Here is a 10,397-nt window from a genome sequence, read left to right as displayed (position 1 = left end):
CGTAGTTGGTGATGTGGTGCAAGAGTATGGAGACTCAGTAGTGGTGGGGTGGAAGGAGGAAAGAGTCGTCGCCTTCCCTGCCAGTCTGGTCTGGAGACTTGTGTGCAGGTGGGGAGCTGGGTCACGCGTGCGAGCGTCACGTTTCTCAGAGCTTGTTTGAGCAATTTCTATCATGTAGGTCAAATGTTCTTGAGCTTCTTTTTTCGGGAGTTTGTTTTGTTTTGAATGAGCCCTTTGCTGGAAAATATATGGGGCAACGAGAAGGTTTTTTACTACGGCTTTAAAATGCCTGGTAGTGCCGGCATGCAGTATTGGCTTTCATGTGAGGAGTGAGACCTGTTTGGGTTGTGTACATGTTTGGTGCCTCCTCCAGCAAGCAAGTAAAAAGCAGAGTGGTGGTAGTTTTCCTCCCACCTTCATTTTAGTCACCTGGAACAAAAAGAAAGCACTTGGTTAGTCCTGGATCAACTGATGGATTTTGTAGTTTATGACTTGATCATGCTTCTGAGACAGTGGTACTGTAATGTGATGTTAGAAATCTCAAGCATAATTACAGGACCTCTCTGTATGAACAGGGGCTTAAACAGTCTGTTCTGCAGCTGAAGAAAAGAGGAGCAGGTTGTTTTCTGTAGATGCTAATGATGTCTGAATAGCATGTGGAAGACCTTACACTTAAAACTATCACACTGATATCTGCAGTACACTCAGGGAGAAACCAACAACCAATAACAAGGAACACAGGCTATTCCTCACCTGTATCGCCCCAGCTCTGTTTCAGTTGAACAATGATTTGGTTTTTGAAGAACTATGCCTGCGTTTGGTTGTAATCAAGCTGTTCCAAAGTCTCTGCGACAACAGTGCTGTTACTCGGGTTTCCAAACATCCATGGAAATCTGAAAAAAGGAGATGATTAAACCAGATTGCTCCCTCCCTGATAATGCCATTTTCTGTGTTTTTTCTCCTTCCTGCTCGTGTCGTGCGCTCGATCTCTGCCTTCTACCATTTGATTTTCTGGTCCTTGCTCCGCAGTCTCAGCCAGAAGCATGCTGCTAGCTAGGGCTTGGTCACTGTGCTGCAGAGAGGTTCGGTAGTAAAGGTGCGTTGGGCATGTTGCCTGTACTGGTTTCCCGTGTGGAAGCTGTGACCCGCGCTACCTCAAAGGCTGCTCGCATCTCCTAAAACCTACGTGTTGGTATTTACTGTAGCGCTGTTGATGCACGCTGGTAGTTCTGTGTCAGTAGGGCAGTGATTTATGGTTGGCTCACAGTGCTTGCACATATTGCTCTCTGGAACCAGCTTGTGTATTCTAGACAGAAGCAAAATCCATTCAATCCAGAATAAATATGAGCAGTTGATAAATTATGCATCCTGAAATTCTGGCTTGCTCAGCATGACATTACTATGTGGAAAACAGCGTCAGCATTTCCTAAACTGTTCCCTGTGGAGCTCCGAAGAGCTGCGCAAGCTCCTGTGCTGTGCATAGCAAACAGCAGCATGACATAGTTTGCTGACATAAAGTGATTCAAGGTACTGAAAATAAAAGCTGACAGGGTATTTTAAATAGTAACTGAAATGCACTGTTAACATAAGCAAAGTAACATAAATAGGAGAAATAATCCTGATGGTGGAACCCAGCTGTGAGTATCCTGGAACGGGGACCGTGACTGATCCTCTCCAAGCTTCCACCGAGTTCGCAGTGGCAGCCAAAAAGGCAAACGGGATGTTGAGAATTGTTAGTGAAGGGCTAAAGCAAAAAACCCACAATTTTGCACGAAATGAATCTTGGCATCAGCTGAAGTATGGCAGAGCAGGTGCTGGTAATGCTGCGGGCAGAGGCAGAAGCTGTCGAGTGAAGCATTGGGCTTTTGCTGGTGACATTTTCAGAAGGTGGCGACAGTGAAGAGCCATAGCAGAAGGGGCTTCTGGTCTCGCAGCTGGTTTTAGAGCCGGTCTTCAAGCAGGGCTCACCAGGCAGCCGAACACAAACGGCAGAACCGTAGGTCACGTACTGAAATGCTCGTTAATGTGAAGGCAATGGGCACATACACAGTGAGCCATTCTGGAGAAGCACACAGACAGCTTAGTGGGGTGTGTTGCATTCTCATATACAATTTTAAACAGTTCCACCTACGCTATTACAATGGCTAATTTATTTTTCCATGGGAAGGTTTGGGTTTTCTTCAGCTCTACACCTTGTTTACTTGTGGGTGACTCTTAGGCAACTACCACTCTTTCAGGTTGCTGTGATGCAGCTTGTTTCCTTCAGATTCACGTTCTTGAGGCAACGGCATCTTAACGCCATCTTCCCAGGTGTGGTTACTGATAGCCCTGCTATAGGGGCTGATACGTATATGGTGCTGAAAATTCACGCTGCCTAGTAAAAGTATATAGAATATCTACAACTATCAACTTCTGAGTGCTGTCTGTATGCTTATGGCAGTACTGTTGGTGTGGGTTTGACTTTATGGGTTCTTCCAGGCTATGAAACTGGATTCTCTAAGGGCAGGACAGGAAGGGGAAGCTGGCACCAGAGGGGTGAGAGTCTGTAGTTCCAGCTGTGGCTTGTTGGCGTGAATGGCATCATGTCTGCTGGGGGACACACCAGGGACACGGTGGTGGTCCCCGTTGCTGGTCATGCCCTGTCCTCTCCCGAGCACTCCTGGGAGCGGAGGGGAAGGGAATTAGCGTGGAGAAGGGAATTAACGTGGAGTAGGGACTGTTGCCAACACTGGGTGGATCAGGCTGCCCCGTTTTAGGTGTGAACCGTGCCGTGCCATGCCGGGTGGTTCCCAGATCACAGGATGGGTCCCAACATGTTTTATGAAGTTGTGAGCTGCATACTGAGATCCTGGACCCAAAAGTCCATGTGGCGCTTCCTGGGCACAGTGCTGAGCCCAGCAACAACTGGTTCACGTACTTCTTGTGCAGGTAGTATAGCATAAACATACCCCTCACCTATATTTCAACATAAATTAAAACCTGCTATTAAGGTTTTAGGTTAAGAAACTGCCTTCCTTATGACTAGATATATTTGCTGCCTCCGCATTTTCCACGCCAGGACAGTGGTCCTTTTATCAAGTGCTTTGTCCTTGTGTCTGCTGGAGGAAACTCTTGCAGAAGAGGACACTGGTAGCAAGAAAGTGGTTGCTGTTTTGAGAATGTGGTGGATGTGCTTTGACCTTGGCTAATTTTTGCTTTGCTTTTTGAAATGTGGATTGAAATGCATTTTGTTGACAACGATCACATTTCGATGCACATCCTGCTGCAGGCACATAAACCCCTCAAGCATCTGAGGTGAGATACCATCATGTGCAGGAAACTGTCTCAAGGTCCCTGCCTCCAGCTTCTCTTGAGTCCTTATTACCACCTCCAGTGGCTGGAAGCGATTCCATTAACCTTGAACCTTACACCGCTTTTCCTAGGTGAGGTTTCTCTTTCAACTGAGAATCAACAGGAGGCAGGAGAAGCTTCTGCCACAGGCTACTTTGGGATGCCAGGGGTCACTTTTGCTCCTGAAGCATCCGCCACAGGCTGCCTTGAGATGCTGGGGATCACTTGTGCTCCCTGGTACCTTGCCCCGTGCCAGAAAGCTTTTCTGACTGACGATTGCTGCCTATATTGCATTTTTCTCCAAGGTCTCCATCTCTCCTGCCATCGCCAGGCAGGAGTCAGATCCAGTACCCAAGTTTTCAGCTCCAGTTGCCTTTCCTTCTGCCAAACCTGAGCTGTAAAGCAGCACCACCTGGCTCAGGTTTGGCCATACGGTAACTCGGTAACCACAGGTAATTACACAGCGGAGGAAACTGGATGTTGACTTATGGTGGTTTCCTTTGTACGCAGAGTACCCTTGCTAATTGCTATAGAGCATCCATGGAGCCGCTCTGTCTCTCAATAATGTGTTTGGTGTCCGCAATTTTTGTCTTGTCCAGAGCTAGTTTCTCCTGCAAACGACATCTGGAAACGAATAGTGCATATAGGTGTTATTTGCAAGCCCAGCTTGGGGCATTTAAATCAGAGGTCTCTTGTTTTCATGTGTGTGATCCCATCAGCATCACCCAGCACCATTCTACTCCATGTAGTGCCTACACAGTACCTGTCAGCTACTGTATTTGTCACATACTATCTTTATAATCAGATAAATTAAAGCCTGTAACAGACTTCTGCATTACCAGTCATCACTGCCCGATGCTGCTGAGATGACTCTTTTGATGCCCTGGAACAACACTCTGGGGAGCTGCATACCTTAAAAATACCCTTCTAACCTGCTTTTAAGGACCAACATACCTGTTAGAAAGGATTATCTTGATTTTATTTGGTTATATTCGGACAAATAAATGGACTTATTTGTCAAATGCAAAATAGAGAAGAACACAGCATTCAAAGCTTTAAAAGACATAAGCATGCAGAAATGAGATTGTATCTGCGTTAGCTTAGTGCTAACACCACCTTTAAAAGCCCTGGGTGACTCAGCCAGTAAGATGCTTGAGGCTTCAACATCTTTTATCCTTGCACAGGCATTGCAGCACTGGGGAGCATGGCCAGGAAGGAGTCCTGCACTGGGGCATGTCTCTTTTCTAACGCTGGAAGAGTGTCCATGGGGATTCCTGTCTTAGGTGGAGACGCGAGTTACAAGTGCCACCTCTCCCCAGGGAGGTGTTTCAAATGCTCTTAACACCCAGGCTAAATAAATGCATGTGTCCCCTGGGCACATCTGGGTGTGAGTCTTCTAGTCAACCTTATCTCAAGCCAGCTAATGAGCTTTCCTGGGCCTGGTTAACAAATTAAGCAATGGATAATAGTGCTGGGTGACAACACTGTCTGCCACTGTCACGCTTACGAGTAAATGCTGGGTATTGGGTTTTTTGTTTCACGCCGGAACGTGAACTGAGAATTATATTTTAAACATACTACTACTGATTTGCTCGTAATACCCACCAATGCTAATGGGAACCAAGCATCTTGCCGTGGAACTGGCTGTAGGGTGAGCTACAGCTGCGGCAGCTCTGTAGGGCAGCAGTGGGACACGACCCCCTTGCAGGCAGGGTCCTACCGCTGCCGTTGGGCATCCAGGGATGGGGCTCGCAGCGGCGTGGAGTCACCGGCCCCCTCTGCGCAGAGCAGCGATTTCAGCAGCACAAAATGGGCAGCTTGTTCCTGAGTCCATGCTCCAGTGGGCTTCCTTGGGAGACGAGAATTTAGTTTTTTAATTCTTGCATGATACTTAGTTTTTGCATTACAAAAATTTTATAGATGGAGAAATTGAACATGGAGGACATTGTTTGATGTTACTTCATTTGTATATAACTGGATTTTCATTGTTGTATTTGTTGTTTCTTTTTAAAAAATACAAAATGTGAAAGCTGGAAGCCTTGTTTTCTGTGGATTTCTACTTACTCTGATTATGGAAGGATGAGAAAATATCATGGGTATAACCAATTGATGTCTGCGAGAATCATACTTCAATCGTTATTCTAAATACAATTTTTTCTGGTTTATCTGAAGAACCACAGGAGTTAAAATTAAGCACCAAAATTAAAAATGGCATAAATTGCCTTTCAACTTCCTTGGCATGCTACGTACTGGTCAGCTTGTACCTGCTTGAAGTGAAAGGGAATCCCTGCACTGCTGGTTTACACCTGGATAAAGCACGGGATGATAATTTCCAGGGAGGAATGCCATTTAGCTCTGGCATTGTGGATATGTCCCAAAGCAGATTAGTTGAGAGTCAGGTCTTCATAAAGCATTACCGAGACTTTGGGTATAACATGATGTTTTAAAGAAGAAATGCAGGGATATATTCCCTGCTGAGGAATACTGTGATGAACTAGAGCACAGGAAAGATGCCTGCTGATGTTTACCGGCTACTTCAGCTGCAGAAACTATTTACGAGTATTTTTCCAGAGTGTTTTTCTGGTCTGCCTGTGAACCCTAGTTTTCCTTAATAATATTGTTATTGATTTTTCTGCTTGCTGAGCCACAGCAATAATTTACGCTGCCATTGAACTGCCCCTTGTAACCTGCTTTCCCACCAAGGCCCAGTGTAACTATTAAACAGGACCTAAAACTTGAAGCTTAATCATAAATAATTGCATTAAGAACAAAAGCTCTAATGTGTTAAGAGTTTTCTGTGTGTTTTAACTTATCTTAACCAACTTTAGGAAACTGCGCAGGCTATTTGCATTTGTTTTGGGAAAGTTTAGAGCTTTCTAAAGGAAAAGCTTAAATTCAAATAGGAAAAAACTAGTTTGACACCAATTTGTATTTTTCCTCTGTTGCTTCTTGCTTTCCTACCTCTAAAGTGGGAGCATGTGTTTGAGAGCGGGTTAGACATTACAGGCTTCGGGGTATTAATGCTGGGTGATACCTGCTCCCCTCCTCCCCCATTTCACCCCACCTATTCTTGGGGCTTTTTTCCTGCAATCTTACCGTCCTGGTCCCTCTGTCTCCTGCTGTGCATCTCCGTTTGCTTACATAGTGTCACAGGTGTGTTCCTAAGCTGTGGGTGAACTCAAAGGCTTTCATTAATGATGGAATGATGACCACGTGGTAATTAATTGATGCCTGAACGAAAATCGAATGGTAATCAAGTAGTGATTAAGCAGTAATCCAATGTTAGTTAAACAGTGATTTGATAATGATTTAAATGATGATTTAGATGGTAATTAGTGGTCAAGCACTCTACTACTTACTACACTTCTAATAACAGCTGGATATATAAGTGCCACTAGCATACGATATACCTTTAGGCCTAAGGTAAAATATTGCTTACCTTGTTATAGCTACCAGATGCTGGGTGAGGGAGGTCTCAACCTGGAGGAGTGACCTTGAGAGGCATCCAGGCCCCTGAGGAGATCCCTGCCCTGCAGGTGAGCTCCGTGGGGCTACGAGTTTTTATAGTGTGAAGTGACCGACGTATAGTCACCCCCCTTTGGTGTACGTGCAGGAGAGCAGCTGGAGCAGTTTTAATTACGTCCAGTCTCAGCTCGGGCTGGCGCTGCCAGCTCCCGCTAAGATGTGGCCGTGGTTCCTGAGGAGATGGCCCTGGCAGAGCTGTGCAGTTTGCGCAGCAGGGCAGGTCTCACGCCGGCTGTGCCTCAAGCAGAGCGGGGGCATCTGCACGCCTGGAGCGAGATGGAGAGGCTGGGAGGGCACTGGCTGCCGGCGGGGAGGCCTAGGCTGTATCTCAGCTGGAAAACAGCTTGGCAGAAAAGGCCCTGCGATCCTGGGGGACACCAGCTCACTCCTGCGGTGGTGCCCACCAGCTGTGTCGGGCAGAGCTTTGCCACAAGGCAGACAGAGGTGATCCTTCTCTGGTGAGACACGTCTGGGTGCTGCGTCCAGAGCTGGGCTCCCCAGTACGAGAGAGACATGGATGTACTGAAGGGCTGTGAAGATGATTAACAGTTTGGAGCATGTCATACAAGGAGAGGCTGGGAGAGCTAAGACTGCTCAGCCTGGAGAAGAGAAGGCTCAGCGGGATCTTATTTGTGTGGATAAACATCTGATGGATGGAGGGAGTGAAGAAGATGGAGCCCAGTGAGAGGGCAAGAGGCAACGAGCACAAACTGAGACAGGAAATTCCTTTTTTCACTGTTCATGTGCTCTGGAGCAGGTTGCCCAGAGAGGTTGTGGAGTCTCCATCCCTGGAGATACTCAAAACCCAGCTGGACATGGTCCTGAGCACCCTGTGCTGGCTGCCCTGCCCTGAGCAGGAGGGTGGGCTGGACAGTCCCAATGGGGGACTGCTGACTGAACTGCAAACCACTGGAGACAAGAAGGGTACAGCCCAGCACTGTAAGGGATAGATGGGGATCAGCTAAACAGGAGCCATCAGAGTTGAGTCTCATTTCTTTTTCTCCAGAGGCATTCAATCCCTTGCATGTAAAAGCACAGAGAAGTAACAGAGGTGATGGCTGTGCCAGTCTGCTCACAGTATTCTAGAATTAAATTTACAAATGTAAGAAAAAGCCAGTAAGAAGTACTGTTCATGACACTGACCTGAAGCAAACGGAGTATGAGCACAATGGTGTCTGTCCTTGGATTGCTACCATGGCCCAAAGCTGTTTAGCCTCCTGCTGCTCGCCTGGCCTTGGAGCTGCCCCTGAGGCTGCTAAGGAACTTCTTAGCTTTCCGTAACTTCCACTGGGCACCCTGCTGCACCAGCTCCCAGCTTCGAGTCCAGCTGTAGGTGCCATCAACATGCAGGTGCCCATATTTTTTGTGGCCCCCCATTAATGAGAGCTTCCTCATTGGGTGGTAGAGCATCAGGGGACGGGGCTTGGGAAACAGTGCCAGGAATTTGACCTGATCAGTCCGCTGTGGTGGTATGCTCCTCACTTCCCTGACACCCCTGGTGACATAGGCATCAGCACGTCAAACCCAGAGGTTTAAATTCACATGTTTTTGGGTTAAGGGCTTCCATGAATCCTGACCCCCCCACACTGGTTTCCTGCATATTGGCCAGCCCTCCCCTTACTGCTAGCCCAGGTGGTTAATGCCTTTTATACGACCCAGCAGGCAGGTTGTAACTCAGGAGTGGCGGTGAGGGTCTCTTCTAATGCCAAGAGCATGGCAAGTTCTGCATACTGCCTGAGTGAGTGTCCTGGTTTCAGCTGAGATAGAGTCAATTTTCTTTCTAGTAGCTGGTACAGTGCTGTGTTTTGGAATTAGTATGAGAACAATCTTGATAACACACTGATGGTTTTAGGTGTTGTGAGGTAGTTGTAGTGTCTACTCTAAGTCAAGGACTTTTTAGCTTCTCACGCCCTGCCAGGTGCACAAGAAGCTGGGAGAGCACAGCCAGGACAGCTGACCCAGGCTGGCCACAGGGATATTCCCTACCGTAGAACCTCATGCTCCAGATAGAACTGGGGGAGCTAGCCGGGAGGCGGGGTTGCTGCTCGGAAACAGACGACGTAGGATTGTTTTATTTTACTTTTGCACGTGGTGAGCAATTTCATTTGTGCATGACTTGTTTTATTGTAATTAGTTATTATCGTTATTATTCTCTTCCCCTGTTATCCTATTAAGCTGTCTTTATCTCAACCCATGAGTTTGTTTTTTTCTCATTCTCCTCTCCATCCCCTTGTGGGGGAGGAGTGAGCGAGCGGCTGGGTAGTGCTCAGCTGCCGGCTGGGGCTAAGCCAGGACAGCGAGCTTGCTTGGCAGGATGACAGACAGCATCCCGCCACCGCCTCGTCCCTTGACGTGTTTTGCCGGTGGGGTGGGGAGAAGCAGTGTCTGTGTCTGTGTGTATGGTGGGACAGCAGCCTTCCTTCACCTTTTAGCCTCAAACTCCAATGTGCAACAGCTGCACTTCAACCTCGTTCTGGGGCTCAGCTGTACAAAGTGGTGTCTGTTTGATGCTAACTTCTCAACTGTGCCCTTACAGGTGCCCACAACACCGCTCTGTGTCTCCCCAACACTCTTCTGCTGGGTAGGTCCAGTCAGCAGGATGTCATCAACGTAATGGAGCAGGTGACACACTGGGGACAGGCAGCACTCCAAGGGCTGAGCCCCAACCCCGTGAGGAATCGTGGGGCTGTGAGAGACCCCCGAGGCAGCAGCCGGTGCCGCTTGAGGGCTATAAGCTCAGTGGGGGGACCAGCGCAGTGGTGGGAGCCACGGTCCTCCCTGCCGCAAGCTCCCAGCTCCAAACTGGAGTATTTTCCCCTAGTAGGAGACGATCTGTTAACAGACTGTGCCCTAGGACACGTTCAGGCGCTCTTGTACTCCTTACTTGATCTAAAACCTGTGGGTACCCTTCTGGTTGCAAGATTACAGAAACTTCTTGATCCAACCCTTCCCCTCTCCCAAATTCATTAATATATTTATCCCTGTGGTAATGGGACTGATTTCCATGAATTTGGGTTGCTTCTGCACAGGTAACCAGCAGGGCCCTAACCTGTTGGTTGTTATGGTGGCTGTAATGTGGTACAAGGGGAAGGTGTGGACAGCCCCCTCCCTGGCTAGCTCCCTCGCTCAGCTGTAGTGGAGAGGGACGCTCGGCCTTATTTAGGGGCAGGCAAAGAGGACACATCTTCACTGCAGCCAGAGGGTGACCCACATAGGACCAGGCACTTCCCCCCTTCTCCTTTGCTCCTGCTTTCTCAAACAAGGGGTCAGTTTGCCATCTCAGCACTCCAGCCTCTTTCCAAGTAACCTTCTCCTTCAGGTGTTGGGTTCGTCTCCTCTTTTTCAGTCTGATAATCGCCAAGGGTCCCAGTGATAGAATAACATCCCCCACTGGCCTTCCCACAGCAGCCCCCAGTAAGGGAATTATGCAGGTGTAAATGGTTTCATATCAGGACTGAAAGTCACCTGAATAAACACCTTTCCCCCAGCATTAGTCATGGTACAGTTGTACTGGAAAAAATATTTGTGCCTTTAAATAGCAT

The sequence above is a fragment of the Grus americana genome, chromosome 2, assembly GCF_028858705.1.
Source record: "Grus americana isolate bGruAme1 chromosome 2, bGruAme1.mat, whole genome shotgun sequence".
In the NCBI taxonomy this organism is placed as follows: domain Eukaryota; kingdom Metazoa; phylum Chordata; class Aves; order Gruiformes; family Gruidae; genus Grus; species Grus americana.
The sequence above is the reverse complement of the archived record's forward strand: the minus strand, read 5'-3'. Positions refer to the sequence as shown.